At 42.6% G+C, this 23,380-nt stretch overlaps 1 protein-coding gene across 5 annotated transcripts in view; it reads left to right on the top strand.

Moving 5' to 3' along the window:
- JSRP1 (junctional sarcoplasmic reticulum protein 1) overlaps window positions 1-23,380 on the top strand; it is a 157,425-nt gene that overhangs the window by 26,122 nt on the left and 107,923 nt on the right. For 2 of the 5 annotated variants that reach the window (XM_089690763.1, XM_089690758.1), the window contains exon 1: window positions 17,634-17,781. The exons of the other annotated variants lie outside the window; for them this stretch is intronic. The gene's annotated coding sequence lies outside the window, so the exon portion shown is untranslated. Of the gene's footprint in view, window positions 1-17,633; window positions 17,782-23,380 lie in introns of those variants that run through there. 5 annotated transcript variants of the gene reach the window in all.

The following is a 23,380-nucleotide window of genomic DNA, read 5'->3' as shown; positions in this document are numbered from 1 at the left end:
ACACGTATTGGGATTGTTTTTAGCAAAGACATGTAGCAGAATACATTTGGCCTAAAATTTATGACGAAATTTGATTTTTTAAATTTTTTTAATGGACATGTTTAATAGCGAAATGTCCAAAATATTGTTCAATTTTTCAAAAATGTTGTTTTTTTGTTTTTATAGCGCAAAAAATAAAAAGTGCACAGGCGATCAAACACCACAGAAAGAAAACTCTATTCATGGGAAAAAAAGGACATGGATTTTATTTTGGTTCAACATTGCATGACCGCGCAATTGTCAGTTAAGTAACGCAGCGCCGTATCGCAAAAAATGGCCTGGTCAGGAAGGGGCGTAAATCCTCTGGAGGGCAAGTGGTTAAGTTTTCTATCTTGACGCTTTGAGGCCTTCCTTGGTCTACTAGTACTCTTCCCTTTTACATCCTTCCCAGTTGACCTGTACTTGGTCCAGATTTTAGACAGCTGAATGGGAACAACCAACATCTTTTGCAACATTCCGTGATGATTTACCTCCTTGAGAAAGTTTTATCATCCTCTCCTTTGTTTCAACCTACATCTCTCATTTTGGAACCAGGGGCGGACTGACCATTTGGAAACTCGGGCACTGCCTGAGGGCCTGGGGTCAGTAGGGGGTCCCATGAGATGCCCTGGTACCTTTTTACATAGGCTTTTTTGAGTTTGGGCAAGGACATAGGGGCCCCATGATCCATGTCAATCAGCTTAGTGCAACAGCTAACCATGGTGTGCAAGCACTCTTTTTTAACTGCAGTCTAATTAGCAGATGTAATCTGATGCAGATGTTTGTTTTAGAACTGCAAAGTACATGCTGATTCCATAATATTTTCCTCAGAATTTAGTGATTCCATATTTTTTTCCTCCTGCTTGATCTGAAAAAAACTGTTACAATTGACTACAGTTTTCTTTCTTTTTTTAATTTTTTAAGTGTTTCTTAAAGCCAGATTAGAATGCTAAATAAAAATAGTTTTGAGGCATGTCTGCTTTTTTTGTTTTTTGTTTTCTACACAATTTAACAATTTGAACATTTTCCAAGAGTGGTGATTCCATACTTTTTGCCAGGGGTTGTATGTGTCTTGTTCAGTGGTGGTCAAGTTTCCGCCTTCTGTACCTTGTCCATGTCTCTGAGTACTGAACACCTTGCAATTCTGGGTACTCCAGGTAGGTTGCAGTTCTGGAATATGACAGTACTTCTCAAATCTTTGGCAATTAATTTGCGTCTTTTTACTCAACATGTTTCTTGAAACCCTGTTGACTATTTGCAACAAATGTTTTTCATGGTTCTATGATCACGCCCCAATATCTCAATATCTTAGCAATTTAAAGATTGCTGCATCCCTCTGAAAGACTTTTTACAATTTATGATTTTCAGAGTCAATTGAATCTCTCTTTGGCCCATTTTGCCTGAGGAAAAGAAGCTGCCTAAATATTATGCACACCTTGATATAGGGTGTTGATCTCAGGCCACACCCTCCCTCATTAGACAAATACACATCACCTGATATGCTTAAATCCAATGAGCAATGAAGTTTATACAGCTTGGAGTTGGACAGTATGCATAAAAATGATTTGGAAAAAAAACTCACGCCTAATAATTGTGCACACAGTGTATGTTTTAAGCCAGACAGATTTCATTTGAATCTTCCTAACCATGATTTGCAGTTTTGCATAGTGTATTTGCAGTAATAGGAAAGCTTGTGAGCTTACAAAATGGCCACAGGGACTATTTTATTTGCAAATTAAATTTTATCATTTAGTCCTCATGCATACTGGACATTTTTAGAGCTGCTGTTTTTGGATTTTTACGTTTTTTTTACATCTAGTAAACTCCCCAGCATGTTATCCTATGTGTCCATGCACACATAGACTGTAATCTATGTTTTTTGGCAGGGGCGTTTGTTGGCTGGAAAAACACTCTAACGCTGAAAAACACGGTAAAACACCACAAGCCGGCGTTTTTGGACTTTTTTTGACCTCCCCAAAAAATTTATTTTGGTAAAAAAAACGCTAAAAAACACAAACGTGGAGAAACGTGGGAAAACGCTAATGCAAAAACGCTAAAAAAAGCTGAAATCTCACATTTTAACGTGGCTTTACACAGCTAACGTTACCAGCGTTATCAAAACGTCCAGTGTGCATGAGGGCTTAATTTCAGTCTTTACTCCAATGCTTGCTAACCTGTATCAAAGGCAGATGGAAAACCAAAGTGTTTGAAGTGGATATCTAGAACATCCTTGTGCCTTACATAATGGTTTTTGTACATTACAAAATTTCATCAGGAGAGTATAAAATGCTAAGCCGTGAGAATAAAGTCAAATGCTTCTCACACTCAGTCCTATTAAAGCGGAGCCCAAAAGTGGAAGTTCTGCTTTAAGGACTGCTCCCCGCTCCCCATTAAGGATTGTCACCTTTGGGGGGGCGAGGGGGGAGCGGGTACCCGACTTTGACAGGTACTCGCTCCCACTTCCGATCGGAAGCGGAAGGTGTCCTCCCTCTCACCCTGTAGTAGTTTTGGGACACTTGACAGGTCCCAGAAGGCTACTCGCACATGCGCAGTGGGTACCCGGCTGTGAAGCCGCAAGCTATCACAGCCGGGTGCCCACACTGAAAATGCCAGCCTTCTGAAATACAGGACGGCTGGTGAAACGGGCTGCGGGGGACACACCACAGGACTGAGGGACAGGTAAGTGGCTGTTTTTTAACAGTTAGCATCTACAGTTTTTGTAGCTGCTGACTTTTATTTTTTAACAGGGTGAGTGGAACTCTGCTTTAATGTCTCAGAAATATTCTTTTTTTCTTCTAAAAGTTCTATGACAGCACCTTCTATCTAAACTGTTAGTGGCCCCCACTAAAAAATAGCCCTAAGAGTAGTCATTTATCACTTGAAAACATTATAATAAAATATATGAAAAATTTATACACTCATACATACTTAGTGGATAAGGTTAAAGCAATACTAAAGGCTTAACTTTTTTTTCTAAAGATAACAAACATGTTATACTTACCTGCTCTGTGCAGTGGTTTTGCACAGAGCAGCCTGGATCCTCCTCTTCTTGGATCCCCCGTAGGCTCTCCTGACCCCTCCCTTGCTATGGGAGCACCTGCTGCTCCATGTGTCCATTTACACACGGAGCCGTGGCTGGCCGCACCCCTCCCTCTTCTCATTGGCTCACTGGCTGTGATTGACAGCAGCGGGAACCAATGGCTCCCGTTGCTGTCAATCACAGCCAGTGAGCCAATGAGGAGAGGGAGTCCCAGGATAGCGGAGACTCCAGTGCACATTGCTGGATCAAGAGGGGGCTTAGGTGAGTATTAGGGGGTGCTGGGGGGGGGGGCTGCCGCACAAAGTAGGTTTTTTTACCTTCATGCATAGAATGCCTTTACAACCACCTTAAACAAATGCTGTTTAAACAGACAAAAGAAATATTATGAGAATGTCTAAACATTTGTAATTGCAATAATTTTATGGGCGAAGTGGTGCATTATCTGACAGAAATGTAGGGGTGAGGAAAGAACAAAGAGAGGGCGCACAGGCCTAGTGCATTACCATAAAAAATGTTTAATAAGAAATAAAATAGGTGTTGTACTCACAAACGACAATAAAGGGCTCTGAGGAAGAGGCAAGTCCTCGAAACGCGTCAGCCTATTGGATGTCTACATTCCACATTACGGACTGTTACTCGGCGCAGTGTTGACCCAGCTGTTCTTTTATGATGTGCCTTGACTTTATTGTCGTTTGTGAGTACAACACCTATTTTATTTCTTATTTGGATTCCCCCGGTCTGTTGAGGGCAGCAAGGTGTGCATGTTCCAGGATATTCTTAATGTGGTTGCAGCCTGCATCGAGTCCATCCCCAAGCGCAGGAGCATTTGTGTTTGCTAGAAATGTAGGGGTGCCAGTATTTTTGGCCATGACTGTATAATGCTTTCTATACTCTGTACAAGTAGTTCCTGTACCGGTTATGATATATTTAGAAACCTGCATGTCTATTATTTGATGCCTGAACTTGTTATTAAAGTGTTCTAGAACTATTCTGGTTCCAAGACTACAGGACACAACAAGATTAGTGATAAGGATGTCTTTTCTATCTCTACAGTAACCTCTACATTTTTCTTCTACACCCTGGCTGCAGTGACTTTTATTGCTTGGATTTGTATGTATGAGAATTACATAATTGTGGCTAATCAGGAGGACTTGCCTATCGCTAGAGGGCATGCTTTCAAGAAAGCGTGCCGGGGAGCAGAAGGACACTATATTGTCTATATTCTACCAGCAGATGACACTAAGGGCTTGTTCACATGGGGCTGTTCACTGCGGGCCCCGTGCAGGTCCATGTTTTCCTGGCACAGGGATGCACAGGTGTCGTGTGCATCCTCGTGTCAGCATTCCATTCATCTCTGTTGGGACATACGGCTGCACAGACACAGCCACTGTGTCCTAATATGACATGCGGGTGCAGATACATACAGGGTTTGTTCAGGGACCCACACTCCCCAACATGTCATATTAGGACATAGTAGAAGTGCCCATGCAGCCACAAGTCCCAGTAGAAATTAGGGATGCACCAAAATTTCGATGTCTGAAACGTTTTGGCCGAAAACACTACTTTTCGCCAACATGAAAAAAAGCACCGATACAGGTGCCAAAAAATCCTGTCCCTCACCGCTGCCCCTCGCCGCCGCCTGCCTGCCACTGTCCGCCACTCGGTAGTCCTCAGCCTTACCTGAGAAACCATCAAACGATCTCTGCGCTGGGCATAGAGATTAGTGAAGGAAAGATCGCCCTTATTCATCTCTATGCCCTTGGAGGACTGGAGCAATGTCACTTCCGGTTCCGAACATTTTTTTTTTAAAGCACTAGATCAATGCTTTTTTTTATCCAATGCTTTACATTGCAGAGGAGAGATGTGGGGTCTTATTGACCCCATATCTCTCCATAAAGAGGACCTGTCACTAATTATTTCTATCACAAGGGATGCATGCAAGTGATTAACATTTTTTTTAAATGGACAGTGCAAAAAAAAACCCATTAAATAAATTAAAAAAAATAGTTTAAAGTGCCCCCGTCTTCCCGTGCTCACATGTAGTGGTGAACCCATACATAGGCCATGCCCACATATGTAAATGGTGTTCAAACCACACACGTGAGGTATCACCACGAACGTCAGAGCAAGAGCAATAATTCTTGCACTAGACCTCCTCTGTAACTTTACACTGCTAAGCTGTAGAAATTTTTAAAGCATCACCCATGGAGATTTTTAAATACTGCAGTTTCACGCCATTCCACAGGTGTGTGCAATTTTAAAGCATGACATGTTGGGTATCTATTTACTCGCCATATCATCCTCTTTCATATTTTACAAAAAAATTGGGGTATATTTTTTTTTTGTCTGTTTTTTTTTTAATCAAAGTATATTTTTTCCCCAAAAAATATATATTAATTTTTAAAAACTGCACATTTCTGTTTCGGTTTTCGGCCATGTGCATTTTGAATTTTCGGTTTCGGCACCAGAATTTTAATTTCGGTGCACCACTAGTAGAAATGAATGGCACGTTTGCACGGGGATGCATGCAACACCTGTGCATCCCTAGGTTGGGAAAACGCAGACCTACAATAAAGTTCCCCATGTGAAAGAGCCCTTGCGATACAGCTCCTACTGCAACTTTGTGCCTAAAGTAAATGTGTTTTATGATTTAATGAATTCCGACAATGTGGACAGCATAATGGCGAATCTGAAGTACAGTTTTATAGCAGCTTTAAGAAGGTGGTTGTTACCTGTGAATTTGATGTTCTATCACAGGAACTAGGAGACCAACTAGTAGAACAACAAACAGCCCATATTAGAGAAATGTTGATTTCACACTAGCGAAGGCTATTAGATTCTGAAGACAAAGTGAAGCTGCTTTGGCTGAGGCAAAAACCCTTAGTCAGGGGACTATTGACAATACACAGGCTGTGAATTCAGCATCTGCTTCTTATACTGCAATGCAGAGTTGCACATACACAGAACTGCTTCAAGTGTGGTTCAGTATAGCACATAGCAACCTATGCTACATGCTCTGCAAAACATGCATGATGCTGTAAATGCAAAAACTGGTATATGAATAGAAAGCATACATGCTCAGCAGCTCAACATCAATCAGTAGGAACCACAGATGCATAAAAATGGCTTCTGTGTTTTACTTTAATGAACATGTAGTAACAGTCCTGCACACAGTCATGAATTCCGAAATGTTCAACATTCATATAAAGGCAATACAGCTAGTACAAAAACAATCCCCTAACGTATTTCAGCCCTTCAGGGCTTTAATCATAGTTGATTAGTTTAGCTATCTAGTATGTGTGCGTGTAAAAGAATAAAATATGGACAATCATTTGTCCGATATTCTCATTGTGTGTACTAGGCTTTACTCCAGGATGAGACATAAACTCTCCTTAGTTGATGGTTATGTGGTCAATGATTCTCTTTGATTACTGTGACCAGAGACCTTGAGAGAGCACCTTATATTTTGCACGAGTCACCAATGAATTGCAAGGACAAAGCAAAAACTTTGTGAACCATGCTGGCTAGCCACATGCAAACCCAAGTATTATGCGATTCAGTCTTATGAGAGTTATGACAAATCTGCTGCCACACATACTCCACCACTTTAGCTGTACTATTTCCTCATTCTGCCCGGGAGAAACTTGTTATTGATACTGTAGATCCTTTCACAGAGCACAAATATAATGCAACATAAAAAATTGCCAGTGCTATATTTTTATACAAATAAGCACCACTATATATACCAAAGTGACCAAGTGTATGATAAAGATTAGTCTGTCCTGCCACAGTTCTAAATAAACCTATAAACTTACCTAAAAAAATTACAAATGATCCAGTGCTCAAATAAAGATTAGTCCATCCTACAACAGTTTAAGGAGGAACTCCAGTCTCCCCCAGGAAAAATGATTTATTTATTTCAGGTACTTATATAGCACCGTCAATTTGCGCAGCGCTTTACATATATATATTGTACATTCACATCAGTCCCTAATCCTCAAGGGGCGTACAATCTAAGGTCCCTAACTCACATTCATACATACACATACTAGGGCCAATTTAGACAGGATCCAATTCACCTACCAGCATGTCTTTGGAGTGTGGGAGGAAACCAGAGTACCCGGAGGAAACCCACGCAGGCACAGGGAGAACATGCAAACTCCAGGCAGGTAGGTACAAATACTGTAGCTACTGACTTTTAATAAAAGGACACTTACCTATTCAGGGATCCAGCGTTTTGCTCACCAAAGCCGATTATTCAATCATGTTCATGCGCCAGCATCTTAACCACTTCAATACTGGCCACTTTTACCCCCTTCCTGCCCAGGTCAATTTTCAGCTTTCAGGGCTGTCACACTTTGAATGACAATTGCGCGGTCATGCAACACTGTACCCATATGAAATTTTTATAATTTTTTTCACACAAATAAAGATTTATTTTGTGGTATTTAATCACCACTGAGTTTTTTATTTTTTGCTAAATAAAACAAAAAACATCTGAAACTTTTGAGAAAAAAATGCACTTTTCTTTGTTTCTGTTATAAAATTTTGCAAATAAATAACATTTCTTCATACATTTAGGTCAAAATGTATTCTGCTACATTTCTTTGAATTTGTATTTTTTTTCAAATATTTATATTTTTAAATTTTTTTTTATTACATTTTTTTCTTTTTTTTACTATTTTATTTTTCAGCACACTGACGAAAGCAATACAATGTTACCATAGTACCTCTGGGCAAGTGATCAGGATTTTTTTTTTTAACACATTATGATTGCTATTGCCAATGTATTTAATTGATGTTTGCAATCATTGTTACTGAATGAAACTGATTAATTCAGTCTTTTGTTATGATTAGCTGTAATTGGGCGAAACTGATCACATGATACAGATGGGTATGATTGGCCCTGTCTGTATCATGTGACTGCCTTGACCATTCACAGCTAACAACATAATTGTATACAATGGATGGCATGACAGGAAGTCAATTGTATACAATTGACATGTGATCTGCTGTGATTGGTCACAGCAGTCACATGACACTGTCAATGTGTAGTGATATGTCATTGTCTGTGTCCTGTGGACACAGCTGGTGACAGATCGTGTCACTGCACGGCCTCGTGAGTGGCTCGTTTTGACAGGACGTCATATGACACCCAGTCACAACGAGGAGTGTCCCGCCCGGCCATCACTCTGCTATAGGCTGGGCGGGAAGGTGTTAAGTAAGGGAAACAGTGAATTCTTGTGGCTTCACAGCTGGTTCTAACTGCATATGCTGCACTTTTTGAATGGTCCCGCAGTCTTCTGGGACCTGTGATGTCTCCCAGAACGCTGTGGGGGGAAGGAGGAGGGTGAACTTCTGCACAGATCAACAAAGCAGTCTTAGAGGAAGTGGAAGCAGGTACCTGTCAAAACCAGGTACCTGCTCACCCCACCCCCAAAGAGTGCCAATAATTGAGGAGGGTTAGGATGCAGAGAAGCTGAACTTCCTCTTTTGGGTGATGTTCTGCTTTAAATAAGCTTCTCATGAAAGTTCAAGCTCTCCACCATGAATAGAAAGTGCTCCAGTGGTCAAACAACTCTCCCCAGGAGACTAGGACTCACCAGACAACAATGCCTCTCTTTTTACAGATTGGCATATCACGCTTCTACAGATGCCTTCCATCTCATATGACTCCCAGTCCTGACTCTCCTCTCTTGTGGAACTCCCCATATGGTGAACAAGAAAGGGGGGGGGGGAGGGGATAATTAAAAAGCGCTTTATTTATTTTAAAAGCACAAGAAGCTAAAACAATTCAGTATTACTCAAGTAATTCAGCCTGCATGTTGCATTGTGCCAGAAGGAACATTACACTGCGGTCTCAGCCTTACCCGATATCTGTTGCATTACTTCCAGTATGTCACTGCAGGCAACAGCACTGATGTTACATCTGGTTGTCACTCAGCCAGCACCCCCCTGGCTGAGCAGTGGATAGCTGTAGCCGCCATCAAGCTGTCATTAAAGTGCATGGGCTTGGGGGTCCAAAGCTTAGCTGTTCACAGGTGGCAAAAATGCAAATGTAGCCTTGAAGGCAAACAAAAACTGTCAGAGGTTGTAACCCTTCCTTATTGTTGTGTCCTGCAGTTTTGGAGGCAGAATAGGTATGGAGTGTTTTACTAACAAGTTCAGGTGTCCGTAATACATGTGCAGGCTTCTGATTATATCGTAATGGGAACATAAAACTTCTGAAAAGTATTGCATAACATATGCAAAACAACTGGAATTCCATGTGTTCATCAGACAGTTCATATGTGTAAAGGATTTTAACTCTTCCCTACTGTTGTGTCCTGTAGCCTAAGAGCTGAATGTTTCTATACAATGGAGAGAAAAGGGGATGGAAGGCGAGAAGGATGAGAGGCGGAGGGTCAGGCAAATATGGACAGCAAGCAAATTGATATCCTTTCTACAACTTAGTTTCCTGGGCTGCTGGATAACATGCAGTACCAGGACAATAAACATTGCAACAGGTATAGCTATGAGTGTGGCCAGGCCTTGAAATTTCCACTCGCCTGCTCGCATTGGTGAGTGGAAATTATGGTGGGGGGCGAGTGTGTCCCCAAGGCCGTCTTGCTGAGCAGGCTCGGAACTTGTGGCCGGATCTGTCACTCGCACTGGGAGCGGTCAGACTGCTCAATAGTTGAGCAAAGTGAGAGCAAAGGAAGGAGTGTGCTGTGCTCTCTGCCTCCCCCTAGAGTGCAGTACCTGGCTCTGTGAGTGAATGTAACGAAATACTGCAACCTTTTTTAGGGGTGTGTGTGTGTGTATTTGTATGTGTGTGTATACGTGTGTGGATCTGTACATGTGTCTGCGTGTATGTACATGCGTCTGTGCGTGTACATGTGTGTGTTTATGTACGTACATGTGTCTGTGTGTACATGTGTCTGTGTATGTATGTACATGTGTCTGTGTATATATGTACATGTGTGTGTGTGTATTTCTGTGTATGTACATGTGTCTGTGTGTATGTATGTGTCTGTGTGTGTGTACATGTGTCTGTGTACATGTTTCTGTGTCTGTGTATGTACATGTCTGTGTGTGTGTGTACAGGTGTCTCTGTTTGTGTGTGTGTATGTACATGTGTCTGTATGTAAACCTACATGTATGGGTGGTTTGGTCAGGTTCAGGATTATGTGGTTATTATGGGTGGTAGAGTATGGGACATTTGAGGTATTGCTGGGTTGGATAGTAGGTAGGATATGCTTGGTAGAGTTATGGTTTTGTGAGTGAAAGATTAAGGGGGGTTATGGTTGTAAGCGGTGCATGGTCTAATGCAGGCCATAGATGGGTTGAAAATCGGCCGATTTTTGGATCGTTAGTGGGCTATTTGTTCGGCCGTTTTTCGGTATTTTGGCCGGGTTTTTTTTATCGGTAAAGTTGGAAAAAAAATCGGCCGATTTTCGCAGCAATGATGGGCAAATCGGCCGATTTTTTACCGATAAAAAATCTGCGCATGAGCAGTGACCTGCAAGAGGAAGACAAAAAGAAGAAGAGGAAGAAGAAGAGGATGAAGATGATGATGAAGAAGAAGAGGGTGATGATGATGAAGAAGAGGAGGATGATGAAGAAGAAGAAGAGGATGATGAAGAAGAAGAAGAGGGTGATGATGATGAAGAAGAAGAGGATGATGATGATGATGATGATGAAGAAATAGAAGAAGATTAAGAAGAGGATGATGATGAAGAAGAAGAGGATGATGGTGACGAAGAAGAAGAGGATGATGATGATGATGAAGAAGAGGATGATGATTAAGAAGATGAGGATGATGATGATAAAGAAGAAGATGAGGATGATGATGAAGAAGAAGAGGATGATGATGATGAAGAAAAAGAAGAGGATGTTGATGAAGAAGAGGACGATGATGATGATGAAGTAGAAGAAGAAGAAGAGGATGATGATGAAGTAGAAGAAGATGATGATGAAGAAGAAGAGGATGATGATGAAGAAGAAGAAGAAGAAGAGGATGATGAAGAAGAAGAAGAGGAGGATGATGATGAAGAAGAAGATGAGGAGGATGATGATGATGAAGAAGAAGAGGATGATGATGATGATGAAGAAGAGGATGATGATGAAGAAGAAGAAGAAGAGGATGTTGATGAAGAAGGAGAAGAAGAAGGATGAAAAATAAGAGGAATTCAAGTACGGCAAAAAGTGTCCCTGCAGAGAGCTCTGCTATTTCTTTGACAGTTCTTTGACAGTTCCTTGACATTTACAGAGGTTGCAACATTGTATCTATTTGTTTCCGAATAAAAACATCTGTATGCTAAATGGATACAAATAGATACATTGTTGCAACCTCTGTAAATGTCAAGGAACTGTCAAAGAACTGTCAAAGAAATAGCAGAGCTCTCTGCAGGGACACTTTTTGCCGGCTGTAGACAGGATGAAAATCGGACGAATTTTTTTTTACCATTGATGGTAACGTCGGCCGCTTTTAAAAGAAAAATCTGCCGTTTTTCTCCCCGTTTATGGCCTGCATAAGTATGATGGAGTGTTTAGGGGGACATTGGAGGCCCTGATGTAATGTGGGGGACTCTGGGGACCCTGATGTAATGTGGGTAACATTTAACAGTGTCATTTCATGAAATAATTTACGAGGGCGTGTTTAGGAGCGGAATTAGGGGTGTAGCAGGGTAGGGGTTGGGTGGGGCAACTGGTGGCGAGTAACTCTTAAGGCCTGGCTAGTAGCTCAGGACTTGAAATTTTAAGCCCCGAGTGTGGCAATGTAGTGAGGTACAGGAAATGGGTGGCAAGGGCGTAACAGGCAGATAAAAGTTGCATAATATTTTTTAAATATACTGAAAATTTGGTTCACACTGATGTCAGCCTGTTGGCAGGAAAAACAACATAGGGGTGATGAGGGGACTGAGTTCCTTGATGACCTACAGCAGGCTAAAGGGTCCAGTCTAGAGATGTGAAATTTCTGGAATTTTGGAAGCCATGAAGAAAAAACATTTTTTTTTTCTTTTTTTTGTTCTGGGAAAAATTTAGGGAAAACAAATCCGGTGTGGAGTAGTTTTACAAACTGAAAGTAATTTTGTTACACTGGGTACTGCTTGCTGTGGGAGCACCTGACAGAAGGGAGGGGCCAGGAGAGCCTGCGGAGGACCCGAAAAGAGGAGGATCCAGGCTGTTCTGTCAAAACCACTGCACACAGTAGGTAAGTATAGACCTTTTTTATTAAAAAAAAAACAAGACCCATTTAGAATTGATTTAAGTTGAAGAAAAGGAAAGGGAAAAAATGAACCGGAACACTACAGAAATGCATCTGGAACACATCTGGACTGCATTTGTATGGTGTGAACCGGCCTTAAGTAAAATACATATCTGAACTGCTTAAAGCAGAACTATAGGTAAAACCTTTATTTTTCATTTTGGATAGAGCAAGGGAGGGTTAGAACCCCTGTCCGATTTCTTTTTACTATCTGTGTCCCATTGTACAGATTTCCCTTCTCTTCTTGTCCCATAGCCAAACAGGAAGTGAGAGGAAATCTCTGCAAATAGGGAATTCCTTGGGGACCATCAGGTCACCAGAACTAGTGTCCCAATTGCAATATTTCCCCTCTATTACTTTCCTGGGGACAACCCAAATAATGGGATTTTTTTTAACTTTCACTTTCAATGAGATTGGTAAACAAGACAAATAAAGAGGGTAAATCTCCCTTACCAAGACACAGACCGCAATAAAAACTGGCAGGTGTTCTGATTCATCTCCACTCTATCTGATGCTAAAAAAAACAAACAAAAAAAAAAGTTTTGCCTTTAGTTATACCTTAATGCTACAGAAAACATTACAGAGTCCTGTAAAAGCACTGGATGTTTTCTAAATTTTATATGTATTTATTTTACTTAAAAGCAAACATGTACACTGTTAAAACCCATTCAATCAAGATCTCCCTAAATGGCAGGTGCCATAAAGTGGTAAATCAGTACCTGTGTTTAAACTGTCCCACTTTTCAGCTAGCCAGTGACACTTAGAACTCTGGCCCCAAAGAATTGCTTGGACATTGGTTTTAGCCTAGGTTCACACTACAGCGGTGCAGTAAATCCTAGGTGATTCGCACAGGAAACGCCATGCATTCCTGTACAAATCACATGCGATTTGTATGCGGTGCGAATAGAGCTATGCATTTTGTATGGCTCTATTCGCACCACACCCGCACCAAAAACGTGCAGGACCCTTTTTTTGGTCCACACTAGAATCGGATCTCATGGGTATTCACACCTATGAGATCCGATTCTGCACATCGCACCGCGTTTTACAGACCGATGTCGGGGTGTTGTTAACTTAACATACTCTCCCGCATCGGTTCATACGAATGGAGTGCGATTGTGATGCGGTGCGGAATTCACACCACATCAGTGTGAACCAGGGCTCAAGGAGGTGCTTTTACTGATTTCGTCATTTTCCAACGGTAGCAGCAATTTCTTTCTGTCGACCAATGTACCTCCTCTGCAGACTTCTACAGCAAGAAGAACAGCCTACAGGTACCATCACAGTTAGAGCAAAGACCCTTATGATTGATGACTAGATAAGGAAATCTTGACAAGGGAGGAGTTTGGGACAGATAAGTATTTCTGCCTGTCTCCAGATAATAAATGCCTGACTACCAAACACCTGCTGCAGATGCCACAAAATAAATGTTTTATTTCAAAACTGTTTGCAGTTCAAATCAGTTGCTGCCGTCATTACCACCTCTTGGCACTGCCTCCTTCTTTTCCTTCTGCAAAGTTGTAATTTTTTTATGGAAAACCCCTTCCTTGTGTCGCTAGATTTGAGGCCTGTTCAAGCTCTTCTATTCTGTCTAGCCATTGGAAAATACTTTTTAGCTACCGTGTTTCAGATGTTACACACTTAATTTTTCTTGGTTATTATATTTATTAAAAAAGGTTTTCAGGCTTTACAAGCCATAACAAGAGATTACAACGCTTGTTAACAGGACATAAAACGACAGTACATGATATCCCTAGTCTCCAAAAATAGTCCACGAGCATCCATTGCTTAATTGCCCTGTAATTTGTCTTTTACTAAATCATTTCTTACTGTGTTTTTCTGCCTCCTTGTAACATGCTCACTGAGCTCTCCAACCTCAGATTTTCCCCCTTACTTCCTTTTGTTTAGAAAAAGCAGTGCAGGCGGTTATCTGCACTGCTTTATACACACAATCCCATAGTCTCTAGTCCATCTTTAGAGCCAGCAAGAGAAGCGACTATGCTCCTACATACAGTGGGACCACGGAGAACAAATGTAGCCACCCTGTAACAGAAAGTCAGATTATAGCACCAAAAAAAATAAAAGAAGTTTAGAGAAGACTGAGAGAAATAGAAGGCACGTGTATGAGTTAAAGGATAAGTTCACCTTTCATAACATGTTACACCCATATTAAGGGTTATGAAAGCACTGGCCCCCCCACTTCCCCCAAACCCCTGCTTTGACAGCTAGCGGGGGATCTTCTCCCCCCTCACTAGCTGTCAAATTTTAAAACACGTGGCTATGTGGAGCTCCGCCTGCCCAGCCACGTCACTCTTCTGCGAATGAGAAACTACATGTCCCGACAGCCTTAGTGGCTGTTGGTTGTAGTTCTCAATTAACTACTACAGCACTGTGGAGTGATATGGTAGTTCATTGAATCTTCCTGTCAGTATATCTGCTTGCTCATACATCCTGTACAGGCGAGCAGATATACTGACAGACCTGCAGGAGACCTGCATAGCACCAGCGATCTGCTGATCGCTGGTGCAATGCTTTACAGACTCCTGCAGCAAAAAATAATCAATGCACATTTTTTTACCTACAAAAAATGTGCATATATTATTTTTTATCAAAGGGTGAACTTTTTCTTTTAAGAATACATCCTTGAAAAGATTTATTTTTTTTTGTTAGTGTCCCTTTTAAATGACATGACATATCAAGGTTTAAATGCATTACAATTCAGTACTGAGAGGTGTATGTAGCCCTGCATAACAAAAAACAGTAATTGGTTAAGAAAAGGCAAAAACCGGGTGAGCAAACAGGGTCCTGAGATAGGCAACAGAAAGGAGAGGGGTCCCCAGGGTCTTGGGTTAGACCAGTGTTTCTCAACTCCAGTCCTCATGGACCCCCAACAGGTCATGTTTTCAGGATTTCCCTCAGATGAAACAGCTGTGGTAATTACTAAGGCAGTGAAACTGATCAAATCACCTGTGCAAAATAATGGAAATCCTGAAAACATGACCTGTTGGGGGTCCATGGGGACTGGAGTTGAGAAACACTGGGTTAGACCAAGCTTGAGAAAAAGTCATGGTACTGTGTTTAACCACTTTCAGTCCGGACACTTTTACCCCCTTCCTCACCAGGGCAATTTTCAGCTTTCAGCACTGTCACACTTTGAATGACAATTGTGCGGTCATGCAACACTGTACCCATATGAATTTTTTACAATTTTTTTGAGACAGATAAAACTTTATTTTGGTGGTATTTATTCACCGCTGGGATTTTTATTTTTTTTGCTATGTAAATGAAAATGTCCAAAAATTTTGAAAATAAATAATATTTCATCATAAATCTTGGCCAAAATTTATTCCGTTATCTTTTTAGTAAAAAAAATAATAAGCCAAATTAGTTTATAAACAAAAATTATAATTTTTAAACATTTTTTTTTTACATTTTTATTTTTTTTATATTATTTATTTTATTATTATTTTTTTACATACTGTCACCCTAGCAGTACAGAGTCACCATGGTGACACTGTACTACTTTTGGGGGGTGATGAAGTTTTTTTTTTTTTTTTACACTGATTGCTTTTACACCCATATAGGATGTAAAAGCAATCATTTCTCTTTCTCTCTGTCTGCATTTTTGCAGCCATTGAGAACTACTGAGTGAGCTGTGATTGGTCACAGCTTGTCACATGGTACAAGGCTGTTGTGAATAGCCTTGTACCATGTGACCTCTGTGATCATTCACAGATTTCACACGTAGTAAGCAATGATGTCACAAGTGACATCATTGCATTGCATGTGATTACTGATTGGCCAATCAGTGATCACATGATCGGGACCTTGTACAGAGGTCCCGTTCGACGATCTGTGTTTCGCTGTGTCCAGGGGACACAGCGGGCACCGGATCGCGGTGCTGCGCGCTCCCAGGGAGCGCGCACAAGCAGGGTGCGGGGAGGCCGTTTATAAACAGCCACCCGACCCTGCAGTGCCACCTTCCGGCCATTTATATACAACGGCCGGTCGGGAAGTGGTTAAAGGTCCATCATCTGGCAGTAAAAGTTGCTTTGTAAGATCCAGGGCTCCCAAATATTTTTCAACGTAGGCACAATATAATTTAGAGCTTTTTACTGGAAAATGTCCAGTGTAGTCTGATTTTACTGTTGTGGGTTTAGTAACACTTTAAGTTCAGTCTATATATGCAGTAAATCATGCTTGTTATAGTCACTGTGGAACCTAAGGGGTTAATCCTCTGCATGGTGTAAAAAGACTGTTTGATCCTGACTTCTCTAATACTCCCCTTTTTCCAGTGTTCCCCTGTTATCTTCTGATAAGACATATAGTGTGGAAACACATGCTCTGTTTGGTGTGTATTGCTAGAGAGGCTTTTTTTTCTTGGGAGAGTGCATGGGATCAGCACAAGGCCAATCTGCACTACCCAGACAGAGGTCAGGCATTCTGCATCCTCCTAGAGAAATATCCTCCTACAAGTTTTAACCAGTGCTCTGCTGAACACTGATAGAAGTCACAAGACTGCACTAACTTCTGAAGAAAAAAGGTATTTAGCAGTTTATGTTTACTAAAATAATTGCATTTCCATGTTCTGTGTACTGTTGGAGACCAGATATAGTGATTGCAGGGTCCTGAGTTTAGTAACACTTTAAAGTGGCTGTAAACGCAAATATAAAATAATTTACTTTTTGCCATAAATGAATACATATTAATGTAAACATACATACAGCTGTGAGTGTACCTCAGAAAAATGAACCCTTAGCTTGTCTCAGCCCTCCAAAAACTGCTGGTCTGTGGGCATGGCTTAGGACCAGAGAATAGTAGACGGAGACGTGATCTCACACAATCCCTCAGTTATACACACCCTCCAGCCACGGCTAAAGAACATGCCCAGCTATCTGATTTCTATGCCTGCGAGCATGTCTCCTGAGAGCATTCAGGGGAATACACAGGTGCCAGTGACTATGTTAGCTCTTCTTACAGCACAGCATCTGTGCCAATCAGGAGGAAGCAGGAAGGAAGGGGTTAATGTTAAAAATCCTAGGAATCCTGCAGCCTAAAGTGGCATTGTAGACCAGGAAAGATTGTCATGTAAACTCTGTAAACAGCAATTCACAAGCTAGGTGCTGTGAATAGAGTGGGACAATAATCAGCTGTCAGCAGACTTACCTAGATAACTACAGCATTACTGAAGTAATGCCGATCTATGTCATAAATCACTGGTGCAGAGTTCTCGATCTTGTGAAGGCAGAGACCAGCAAGGAGACGACACCCACTCCCCCACCCCTTTGCAGTGTATTACATGGAGGCTCATGCTGGTCTCGTCTTCAGCACAGCCTGTCACTCACAGGAGAAGGGGAGTGGTGGCACCATTTTTCTGCTTGTGTCGGATTTATTCTGTTCAGAAGAGCAGGTAGGATTTTTGGAGAAGAGGATTGCTTCAAGATACCAAATTAAGCTCAAATGCCTAGTAAAGGTAAAATCTATTCAACTGAAGGATTAGATTGATTTGTGTTTTTTAGGTTTACAACCACTTTAACTTACACCAGATGAAGTTAGCTATAATAGATACATTTTGGCAATAGTTTTGTTAAAGTGGTTCTAAAAGTTTTTTACTTTCATATATTCATATATTCTGTGTATGAAGATAAAAAAACTTCTATGTACCCTAGGTCCCTCTAATACTTACCTGAGCCCAATCTCGATCCAGCAATGTGCACGAGAGTAGTGGCTCTACTGGGTCTCTCCCTCTTCATTGGCTCAGACACAGCAGTGAGAGCCACAGCCTCAATCACAGCCAGTGAGGAGGAAGTAAGGGGGGGTGCTGAGCCACATGGTGCATGCATGTCTCTTTAAATGTGTCCAAACCTGGGTGCATGTAGTATAAAATGCACAGGTTTAATTGTTTATACCTCCCGTCATTTGCCAGATGAATTAATAAACCATTACATAACTCCTCTGCAGCCAGGATCCTTTCCTCTCAGCAGGCGTTTTCTAGAGAAAACTGGTTTGTTAGCTGACTGTTTTTTTTTCTCTTTGGCAATTAATCCTAAATCTCTCGTACACAGAAAATCCAGCCAGAACTGGGTTTTCACACAAAGCTTTTTCCATAATTAAACGCTGAAGTGAAAGCTTTTAGCTTTTTTTTTTTCTTTGCTATGGAACAGTGGAAACTACAGCAAAATATAAGAAAAAGCTGCTACCAGAAGTGACTAGAACTGACATGATCTTCACATGATAAATCAGATTGGGCAGTGGACCATATATGTGGTGGTATGTTGCTAAAGTCCTGTCCAGTCATAACAGTCGTCTTAATTTGTACAGTCGATTACTATCATGCCAGTGACAGCTTTGTCTACATAGTGCATAGACAATAATATTAAAAAGAAGCTAATTTAGCAATCCGATCAGGCCTGCATGTTACCTCTAATGCCCATGGCTTGCTTAAAGCTGAACTTCAGGAAGATAGGACAGAGATGATGCCATATCCTCACAGAATGCCCGACATGTTACCACCAACTATCCTCTTACCATCCCCCTTTGGCTCCGCCAGGTGTGTACCCTTCTTACATGTCACCCCAACTTCTCAGTTACAGAGCTCAGATCATCAGCGCGATGTGTTCATGAGAAGATCTGAGCTGAGGAGGAGGGGGGTAGCTTCTGCGATCTCCGCCTTTGTGTGCAGGCAGTCGGCATGGAGAGATCCCGGCTTCCACAGAGGGGGTGATCACCTTGTGTGGAACCCCGGGCAACCTGCAAGAGATGCAGGGCAGGTGTTTCAGGTGCCCATGGTAGCTTGCCCCTGTCAGGCTAGTTACCGGAGCTTAGTGCTGGAACTTGTTCTTGCACTGAGCTTCGGGATTCCACACAGATGTCTATGCTGGCTGCAGTGGCAAAACTCCAGGGCCCATCGCAAGTGTGACCTTTGCGACCATGGTAGTTCCATCACTGCCTCTCCCTCAATTCTCCTCGCTCTCTGGGCTTTCCTGGCTCACTCAGCCTGTACTTACAGCACTCTGCTGCAGGTCCCACTCCCTGGCCTCTCAATATTGGTCTCCTGGCACCACAGGCTCTTTCACTTCTTTGAGATTTCTAGATTCCCTCAGTCCCCTGGGCTTGCCTAGTCGTCCTGGCTCTTCCAGTGTTACAGGCTCGCTTAACTGCCTCGACCTGATGGATATGGAATCTCTCCTTCAGTATGGAGCACTGTCTGTTGAGCAGAGCACCTCTCTTAACAGGAGCCCACACCTGTGCCTTGACAGGAGTATGCCTCTGAGCTATGCCCAAGTCTGTCATTATAAGGGCTGTGCGCACTTAGACACACACCCTGCTGTGGTCATCAGCAAGACCTGGACTTGGGTTGGAGATTTATTCTCTCCCAAAGCACTTTGAAATCTCCAAACTCCAGAGCCAAATCGGGGAAACCCAGTTTTCATTGCTCACAACTGATATTCTGGAGTCCTCCAGTTTGCATTAGTGTGAATGCTGTGTCCTTTCTACATCTACCGTATATACTCGAGTATAAGCCGACCCGAATATAAGCCGAGGTACCTAATTTTACCACAAAAAACTGGGAAAAACTATTGACTCGAGTATAAGCCGAGGGGGGAGGGATAGTGCCCCATCGTTGGTGTCAGTGGGAGGAGGAATAGTGCCCCATCGTTGGTGTCAGTGGGGGGAGGAATAGTGCCCCATCGTTGGTGTCAGTGGGGGGAGGAATAGTGCCCCATCGTTGGTGTCAGTGGGGGGAGGAATAGTGCCCCATCGTTGGTGTCAGTGGGGGGAGGAATAGTGCCCCATCGTTGGTGTCAGTGGGGGGAGGAATAGTGCCCCATCGTTGGTGTCAGTGGGGGGAGGAATAGTGCCCCATCGTTGGTGTCAGTGGGGGGAGGAATAGTGCCCCATCGTTGGTGTCAGTGGGGGGAGGAATAGTGCCCCATCGTTGGTGTCAGTGGGGGGAGGAATAGTGCCCCATCATTGGTGACCCCTGCTCCAGCCTGGGCTCGCTCGCTCCCTCCCTCTCCCATGGTACACACTTACCGGTCAGATGTCTTCCTTCTCCGGCCGCTCTCCTCCTCTTCACTCGCTCGATCTTCGCGGTGCTGCTCGGCTCCTCCTCTCCAAGCTCCACCTCCTCGCCGGTGATTGGGCACCTGTGTGCCTCTCCTGAGCTACAGTTCCGGCGGCCAATCACCGGCGAGGATTGATCCCGGGGGTGTGTCCAGATGACAGGGACGGCATGTCATCTGCAGACGTTGACTCGAGTATAAGCCGAGGGGGGCGCTTTTCAGCACAAAAAATGTGCTGAAAAACTCGGCTTATACTCGAGTATATACGGTATTTTCACAGTGGCAAGGCCTCGCACTGTCACATACTCCCCCTCCCACCATCCTTTGTTTTGATTTGGAGGGCAGTTTGGTTGGGACACCTCTGTGCAAGCTGTTAGTTACAACCTTTTTTCTGTGTATGTTTTCAGACATGCCCTTCCCTAAATTTGAACAGGGCCCTACTGATCTTCATACCAAGCCTTCTCCCTCTTCCCATGGGGTTTCTTGGCTTATCCTCATTTTCTAGGGGTACTCTGACTTGTAGACCAAACATCCAATCTTTTCCAAGTTCATCAACCATTTTACAGTTGCCCACAGCAACCAAATAATCATTTAAAGTGTTACTAAACCCAGAACCCTACATTCATTTTATCTGGTCTCCCACAGTACACAGAACATGGAAGTGCAATTTTAGTAATATAGACTGCTAAAAACTATAAACAGCTAAATACCTGATCCACTGTGGATTCCACTGTTTGCTTTGCCTGCATTTGAACACCACTTGTGATCTTGGGGAAGTATTAGCTCAGTGGTAGTAGCAACTTTAATGAGATCCTGCCAATTTGAATTTCATTTTAGGGATTGTTGGACTACTTTTATTTAAACATGAAAGTAAATGTTCAACAGAATATACATTTGGCTGTGTTTATTTATATTGATCCTTTATTGCACATATGTATTTTAAAGGGATGGCATAACGCATTTTTTTGTTCTATGTTTGACGTATCATTAAATTTGGATATCAATGAGTGCTGCTGTCAGTTATGATTATTTGTTGAATATTCACTAATATATATTTTTGACACAAAGCGCAGGTTTAACATTTTTATAATACAAGAATAATGCCCAGCCACCTGGCTCCCTCTTCAGCAGCGCCGCTGCTCTTTTAATTGGTCCCTCAGACCATCTCACCCAGCTTTCCTTGTAGTTACAGCACTCTGCTGCACGGGCCCACTCCCTTGCCTCTCAATAGGGGATTACCTGGCACCCCAGGCTCCATCACTTCTTTGACACTTTCAGATTCCCTCAGTCCCCTGGACTCACCTAGGCATCCTGGCTCTTCTAGTCTCCCAGACTATTTTAGCTGCCTCGACCCTCTCAGCCCAATGGACATGGAATCTTTCCTCCAGCATGGAGTACTGTCTCTTGAGTACAGCACCTCTCTTAACAGGAGGCCACACATGTCCCTTGAATAAAGCCCTGAGCTATGCCAAAACCTGTCATTATAAGAGTTGTGTGCACCTGGACCTGCCCCCTGCTGGTCTTCAACAAGACCTGTACCTGGGTTGGAGTTTTTTTCCTTCTCAAAGCACTTTGAAAGCTCCAAACTCTGGAGCCTAATCTGGGGATTGCAAAAATATTGACATTAAATTACTGGTTAGGATACTTGCAAATAGACTCAACTGGGTGCAAAATAGTTTACTTTTCAAAGACTAAGTAGAGTTTGTACCCAGGGTTGGTGCTAGAATATTTTGCACACTAGGCAAGACCAGCTACTTACGCCAGACCCCCCTCCCCCCCCCCCCCACGAGACATCAGAGAGAGACATTACTTTCCTCCGCAGGCGCAGCTCTGCCTCCGCTGATGAATGGGAAGAGAAGGGCCGCCAGCTGGCTTGCAATAAGGCACTGAGTCTGAGAGGAACACTGGAATGAGCGGCAGCTCAGCTTCTACACTGGCTCCAGACACCCAGCATCTTCCTGTCCTTTCATTCTCCCCCTCTGTCGCTCCTCCCCTCAGCTGAAGGATCATTCATGATGTGGCGCCGGCCTCTGCTGTATCCAGGCGCCTCTAGGTGGCAGTGTGCCCTAGTTTGCCTAGTGGAAGCTCCGGCCCTGTTTGTACCAGGAAGACAGGCGTGTGACAATGTTTTCAAGATTTCCCTCCTTCTCCATATTGCACACCAAATGCCCCATAATGCTTCTTTTGCTGCATATTTGAAAACCATTCGACTCCCTTAGTTGGGACTACCAGAACTTTACTGAAGTGGTGAAGCTTTGGCCCAGTATTCCTGAACTGGGTTATGGTCCTTTACCCATCCCTGACATCGTCCATCTGCTACGGAGAGTTTTATTCTGATGTATTTCCAAGATTATGGGATATGCGAAAGGGTTGTCCCTTGTCCCCACTGTAATTATCCTGACTATTGAGCCTCTTGCCCAAGCCATTAGATCGCTCTTGGATAATACTGGGGTGAAGGTGGCAGGATATCCTCATAAAATCTGTCTATTCGCAGATGGTGCATTCTTGATACTTTCCAATCCATTGATCTACCCAACAAACCTGATGTAATTGCTTACAGAATTTGGCAAAATTTTACTTTACTACCTACATTTTTTACTGTACTAGGCTCTTGCCAGCAGTTATTCCCTCTTTCCAATTACAGGCATTACAGTGCAGCATTCTCCAATTTATATGGAAAAGCTGTCTTTCTAGGGTTGCCAAGTCAGAACTAAGATGCAAAGTGGCTAGGGATCGCCAAATTTTCAAAAATATTACCAGGTAGCACAATTTGCTCAAATGGCTCAAAGGCAATCCTTAAGCAACACTCCTTTGTGGGTATCATTAGAGACCTATTTGCACTGCCCAATATCTATAGCTAACCTGCTTTGGGTGTCAGCTAAGAGTCGAGGTAAGGTCATTCTCCCAATTAATAAACCAAAACTGAGTTTATGGATACTGGAGATCTCTTGAAATCTACTCCTCAATAGAGTTCACCACATCTACCTCTGATATATATATTAGTTA

This window comes from Staurois parvus, unplaced genomic scaffold, assembly GCF_062004578.1.
Source record: "Staurois parvus isolate SC_StPar_1 unplaced genomic scaffold, SC_StPar_1.0 ptg000541l, whole genome shotgun sequence".
Lineage (NCBI taxonomy): Eukaryota > Metazoa > Chordata > Amphibia > Anura > Ranidae > Staurois > Staurois parvus.
Note: the sequence above shows the minus strand (reverse complement) of the source record. Positions and strands in the feature narration are given on the sequence as shown.